The following is a 7,101-nucleotide window of genomic DNA, read 5'->3' as shown; positions in this document are numbered from 1 at the left end:
TGGCTTCTGTGATTCCAAAAACGTTGACTGCTGACGTTTTTCTTTTGACCAGTGTAGCAGATAAAAACTCTTGGAAACAAGAATCTTGGGACATAAAAATGGGAAACTGAATGATTATTTTTACCTTGTAACAATAAAAATTTTACTAATAGTTAAATTGCTGTGTTACTCTGTAACTGTAGAGTTGGAACCAATCAAGTCAACCCATAACTGACACTCCGGCAGGCAGTTAATCTCATTGCAGGAGATTGCCCATCCTCCTCCAACGAAGCAGTTGGTGGCCTCAAACCGCATTCTTTTGGTATTGCAGAGCAGCTTCTTACCACTAGGCCTGAGCTCTGTTCATAAGACATCTGCTACTTCTCTAAGCAAAGGTTCCATTGATACTCATTCTTAACACAATCTTCTGTGTTGAAGGTCTTTTCATGTTTAAACTCCCACTTACTTCAAAATCTAGAAGTGAGTTAAGAATTCTCCCTGATACATACACATAAATACCTCCAAACAGCTCATTCCTTTTCAAAACCAGAATTCTTCTAGTTATAACTACCTACTACTCTTTGTTGTTTTAAATATAACATCTTAAGAGTCACACTCCTTTATTTACTGACGGTTTTTTCTCCCACCTGACTTTCTCACTTCAAATGTGAAAAAAAAAACTGTTTATGTGCAATATATACTTCAATAGAGGTGATTATAGAAATAAAAAGGGAGGAAGCTGGAGTCACATTGGACAGGCTTCCAAAACCTGTCCAATAATGTGACAAAAATCTGGGGATATACCATTGACAGCAAAGAAATAGCAAGCCAAGAGAGGCCCCGTTCATCATGAAGAGTACAAGAAAGTGGGATTAAGGAGAAAGGACCAGATTTCAAGTGATGTTTTTGTTATGTGCCGTTTAGTCGTTTGCCACTCATAGTGACCCTATGTACAACAGCCCTAAACCTTGCTCTATCCTGTGCCAATCTCATTGCCTCTGACACACCCATCCCGATTCCCCAGTCACTGAATCAATCCACCTCATAGAGCGTCTTCCCCTCCTGCGCTGTCCCTCCACTCTGCCCAGCATGATGTCCCTCTCCAAAGACCTGTCTCTCCTTACAAGATGTCCAAAGTATGTCAGGCGAAGCCCCAGAATCCTTGCCTCCAAGGAGCAGCCTGGTTTAACCCTCTCTAGGATGAATCTATTTGTTTTCTTGGCAGTCCATGGTACATTCAGTACTCTTCTCCAGCACCACAATATATGTCACTGACAATCAATCAGTTTCTGAGAGCCCTAAACTGAAAGGAGATCTGTATTTGGAACAAAAGAAAAAGAGTTGTGGTCAGATGAGCTTTGAAAAAATAACTCCAAATTGAAACGTTTGAGTGTACTAACTCATTAATCACATTTGTTCCATGCCACTCATCAAACATGGGTAAATTAAAAAAAAAAAAATCTAATGTTCACTTTATACCATCACAAAGAAGCCTAGGTGGTGCAGTGGTTTACAATATTGGGCTGCTAAACAAAAGGTCGGAGTTTGGAACTCATCAGCTGCTCTACAGAATGAAGATCTTTCATCCTCTGAAAACAGAGTACTGAGACTAAAATCCAGGAAGAAATAAAGCTAAAGAGACTAACATTAAATAAAAAAGAACAAAGACATAGGAGAAAATAGATAGCTTTGACTGGGGCAATATGACCTAAAAGAGACATCTGGAATAATACATGTTTTTATTTGTGGGAAAGAGAATTAGTAAAAGAAAAATAGTAAATATTATTTTACCATAGAATGTTCCCAAAATATGAGCACATTATATCCTAGGGAAAAAGCCACAAAATAATCAACCTCAAGATACATCCTGGTGATTTTTATTGAGTTTGCATTATACAGATAGAATCCTATAGCCCTTTTCACAGACAAAACAAATACAACACACTGAAGAAATAATAAGATGGATCAGGCTTCTCTACAGGCAGCTCTCAGTACATATTGAGGTTGCATTCTCTCAGGTTATGAGGAAAAGATGCCAGAACTGAAAGCTTCTATGTCTGAACAAGCTGTTCTCTGATTCTTAAATGCTTTTAAGTGAACACACACACACACACAGAGAGAGAGAGGTTTTCAAGTAAATTAGATTTTTATGAGTGATAAAAATTGACTTTCTTAATAAAACTACTATGAAAGGCAGCAAAAAAGAAAAAGTATAAATAAAACCAGAAAGAAAATCTAATAAATGTTAAAATGAATTTAAATATTCAATCAGGGCTAAGAATATGACAGTATAACATAAATAATAACAATTAGCAGTATTTTGATACTAATATTATGAAAATATGTGTGAAGCCAAGTTTAGCTAAATCCTTTGTAGTTTTTTAGATAGAAATTAGCACCCATGTTCTTACACAGTAAAAGAGATTGTTGTTGATGTTGATGTTGTTATGTATTATCAAGTCAATTGTGAGTCATAGTGACCCTATGTAAAATTGTCCTCCTGAACCTTGCCCTATCATGAGCCAATCTCACTATCTGTACCACACCTATCCTCTTTACCCCAGTTACTGTACCAATTTATCTCGTCCAGGGTGTTTCTCTCCTGTGCTGTTCTTACAGCCTTCCGAGCAAAATGTTCTTCTGCAAGGACTAGTTCCTTCTAGAAATAGGCCCAATAGGTGAAATGGAGCTTCAAAATACCTTGCCTCCAAGGAGCAAATGGTTTTATCCTCTCCAGAACAAACTTATTTATTCTTTTGGCAGTCCATTGTAGGTTCAATAATCTTCTCCAGCACCACAACACAAAAGTATCGATTCTTTTTCTGTCATCCTTAGTCATTGTCCAGCTTTCTGATATCTATAATTGCAAAAACCGTAGCCCAGTGCCATTAATTCTAATACAACTTATGATGTCCCTATTAACGACAGATCTGAAACCTGTGCTAAGGTCAGCTATGGCTTGGTTCTGACCCAACGTCACACAACAACAACAGATAACTTTTTGGATATTCACCAGTGAATCTTTTCATCCTAAATTTTGTGCCTCTGTGCTCTTATGGCTATTTGACACTTTCTGCCCTATATCGTTCTAGCTCTTAGCAGAGCTGATTTTCCTGAGTACATATTGTTGTTTTGTACCTTAAGTGAAAAACAACCCATACCTCCAGTACGGTGGACACTCAAACATGAACCTTTACATCTACAGTGCAATCTCTTAGCACTAAGCCACCAGAGCTCCCTAATTATGAGTACATAATTAACTCAACTAGGGAGCTCCAGTGGCCTACTGGCAAGAAGCTGTGCTTCAATCCCAAAAGCAAGCAGTTCAAGGCCACCAACTGCTCCTTGGGAGAAAGATGTGCAATCTCCTCTGTGCCTCTGAAAACCTGCCAGAGGGTCACCTATTGGTCAGTTCCAATGGTAAACAACAACAACAAATTAACTCAACTAGAGCAATCACATCTTCTCCTCTGTGAGCTAGACTTGAGATAAACATGTTAACTAAAAACATATTATTTTCTGATTTAGAATTGTATATTACAATGTGAAGTCAAACAGAATTCCAATGTGCAGAAAGAGAAAATTTTAAAGCTAATACTCAGAGATGAGAGATTACGCTGTCTTCTAACAAGGGAAGTGGCCATTTTGGCTGGTAGTTTTTGTCTCTCCTAAAACTTAATAATTTTCCTACCTTACACTTCCATGAGGTAGCTCTGTGTCTTTATAATAACTTCTCTTTTACTTAAGCTGCGTTGATGGATTTCAACCAAAACATACTTATTAAAAGAAACAGAAGGGGAAAGTAGAAGTAAGGTTAAAACTATCAGATTGAAGCGATCCATATTTATCCCCATTCCAAATAAAAATAAAAGATGATTCAATAGAGTGTAAATTATCAAACAATTCACACACAAGCAAAGTCCTGCTAAAGATTATCCATAAAGGACTTGAATAGTACATTGACAGAGAACTGTCAGAAGTGGAAGCTGGGTTTAGAAAAGGCCATGGCACTAGGAACATCATAGCCAATGTCACAAGGATCTTGGCTGAAAGTAGAAAGAACCAAAAGAATGATTATCTATGTTTCATTGACTATACAAAGGCATTTGACTGTATCACACCAAATTGTGGCTAACATCCAGAAGAATGCAAATCCCAAAACACTTGGTTGTGTTTATGTGAAACCTATACTTAGAATCAGGAATTTGTCCGAACAGAGCAAAGGAATACGGCAAGGAGTGCATCAGAGGTGCATCCTGTATTCATACCTTTTAAATCTATATGTAGAACAGATTATTCAGGAAGCTGAGCTTTATGAGGAGGACTGTGGCATCAGGACTGGAGATAGACTCATCAACCATTTGTGTTATGCTGATTACACACCTTGGCTTGTAGGCACTGAGGAAGACCTGAGCACTTGCTGCAGAACGTCAAAGATTGAAGTCTTCAATATGGATGGAAGCTCAACATTAAGAAAACAAAGATTTTCACCATTGGTCCAATTGACAGCACCATTATAAATGGAGAAAAGATTGAGATTGTTAACAATTTCATCTTTCTCAGTTCCACCATCAGTACCCTTGGCACCAGCAGTCAGGAAATTTAAAAATTAATTTCACTGAGAAAATCTGCTGTCAGAGACCTCTCTTGGATACAAAAGAGCAACAATGTTGTTGATGTAGAGAATAAGGTGCCCCTGAACAAGCCCATCGTCTTCATGGTTACTTGCTTTGCACCAGAGAACTAGTGAAAGACTAAGAATCACAGAAGAATTGATACCTTTGAGCTGCGGTGTTTGTGAAGAGTATTGAAATGGATTGTCAAGAGATCAAATAAGTCTGTCCTAGAGGTAAAGCCAAATTGCTTCTTGGAGGCAAGGGTTTTGAATTTCTGTCTCTTATACTCTGGGTGTGTTGCCAGGAGGGACAAGTCCTTGGAGAAGGACATCCTACTTGTAAAGGTGGAGGGATAGCACAGGAGAGGAAGACCCTCGTTGGGATTTATTGACTCAGTAATTGGGATAACGAGGCTAAGTGTGTCATAGAGAGTGAGATTGGCTCAGGAGAAGGCAGGCTTCAGAGCTATTTTGCATATGATCTCTATGAGTCCAGTTGATTGAACAACAGCATAAATAATGTGGAACTGGCTAAATTGGAAATTGAGGGTGCAGAAATAGGCAGGATATGATGATCCTTCCAGTTAACTATGAAGCCAGTAGTTTCTGTGTGGTGATAGCAAAATAACTTCATTATTACCTTATATATCTGGCAACTTAGACTTTAAAAGATGTCCTTACCAATTCAGAGACGTCAGAGTATGCAGATTATAATTTGTGAAATATGCAGAAACAAGACAGATTTAAGAAACTTAAAAAGTCTCCACCCTATAGACTGCTGATGTCTAGGTAAGAAATCAAGTTCCTCACCAAAATGCCACACCCAAATTACCTTAATATTCATAAAGTAGCAACTTAGACTGATGTCTTGATTGGGACCAGAATAATATTTTTACTTTAATATTGGGAATGTGTACAAGTATCCAAACGATGGAAAGAAAACTTTATTCATAAGCTCCTTCAAGGAATTCCCTGAGTCAAATGCTAGCTCCAACATCACAAAGATTCTAAATATGTTCCACAATTTATGAGGGATACACATGAATGGATTAAGAAATGTGAGCATAGTTTTAAGAATAAGGTTATGTATGATAAGGAAGGGCCTTAAAAATAAAGATAAAAATTCAGCTGTAACAATTTAACCAAGCATAAAAGACTGTGACCCAAATATTCTCTGGGTTGATTTGCCACAAACTGAAATCTCCCAGTCCAATCAAAATGACAGGATTTCACTAAAGTCTGTAAGAATATTATTCATACAAGAAAATAAGAAAAAGGAAAGAAAAGAAAACCCCTCCTCAATCTGATAAGCAAAATATAGGTGACTCAAATAAAACTTTAAAGTTCTTTTTTCTAAATGGAATGTCAAAGGACTGATTTTCTAAACACTAAGGACAACCCACAGTGGAAGCCCTCCTCACCACTCCTTTCAGGTAAAGGACCTTAGATAAGGAAATCAGATCAGTGGATAGGACTTTGAGGTGTTGAAGTGCTGGTGTATAGACTCAAACTTCCCATCTCTTGGTTAACAGCCCCATTACTCATTTGCATAATTGACATAGGTATCACATGCATATTCATAAAGACATGTGGAGGGAAAAAAACAATGGACTGTCTCATCAAACAAGAGCAATTATATTGGGTGAAATGATTTGGAAGCAATACTCTTTCTGTGCATTAATATGTTTTCTCATGGCTAACTACATAAAAATTATGTCTAAAATGGGATATATGGAAATGAAGAAAGTTAAGGGACTTTTCATGCAATGATTTGCATAAAAATTTTAAAGTATAGCTCAAAGCCTATTTGTATTTAATAGAAGAAATTAAAATAAGAAATGTCAAGTAATGCTTGTTATTTGAGGTAAATTGGAAAACTAAAAATTCAGAAGTGCACAAAATTAAATATTGAATATGTGCATAACTGTGCATGAAGTTTGGGATTCCACTTGAGCTTGGGCTTCAAGTTAACCAACTCACAGCCTTAAATAACTGAATGTGGAGAAGACTGTGCTTTGTAAATTAACTGCAAAAGTGTGTTTGAGGAGAGCAAGGCATATTCAAGTTACTGGGGGCAACTCTAATTATAAATTAGCACACTGATCAGAGGGAAAGATTTGGCACTGAGTAGGAAGATCAGAATTAATGAAATTCTAATAATGTCTGATAAAAACAAAGGGAGAATAAAAAGAGTCATCAAGAGTGAGGAAAAAGAATAAAGTCTAAGTTGGCACAATCTCAACTAGCAAATTTAGATTCCAAAGAAAATTTCGTTGTGTGGTTCAATTCTTTGATTCACAGCACAGTTCTTAAAGGGTTCCCTGGAGTGAGGCAAATAATCTCTTTCATGAAAACTTTGCTATAAATTTGTTTTCTTCAAATGAGAAAGAAGGCTAATAAAGATGACTATCATTATCTGAGGAATGCTGAAATAACCAATATTCAAATATTTTTTTCAGAAACTCTCATATTCTTTAATAAATACTAAAAGTATACCCTGGTGTACA

The sequence above is a fragment of the Elephantulus edwardii genome, unplaced genomic scaffold (assembly GCF_000299155.1).
Source record: "Elephantulus edwardii isolate Elephantulus edwardi_28Jun2011 unplaced genomic scaffold, EleEdw1.0 scaffold00194, whole genome shotgun sequence".
NCBI classification, from domain to species: domain Eukaryota; kingdom Metazoa; phylum Chordata; class Mammalia; order Macroscelidea; family Macroscelididae; genus Elephantulus; species Elephantulus edwardii.
The sequence above is the reverse complement of the archived record's forward strand: the minus strand, read 5'-3'. Positions refer to the sequence as shown.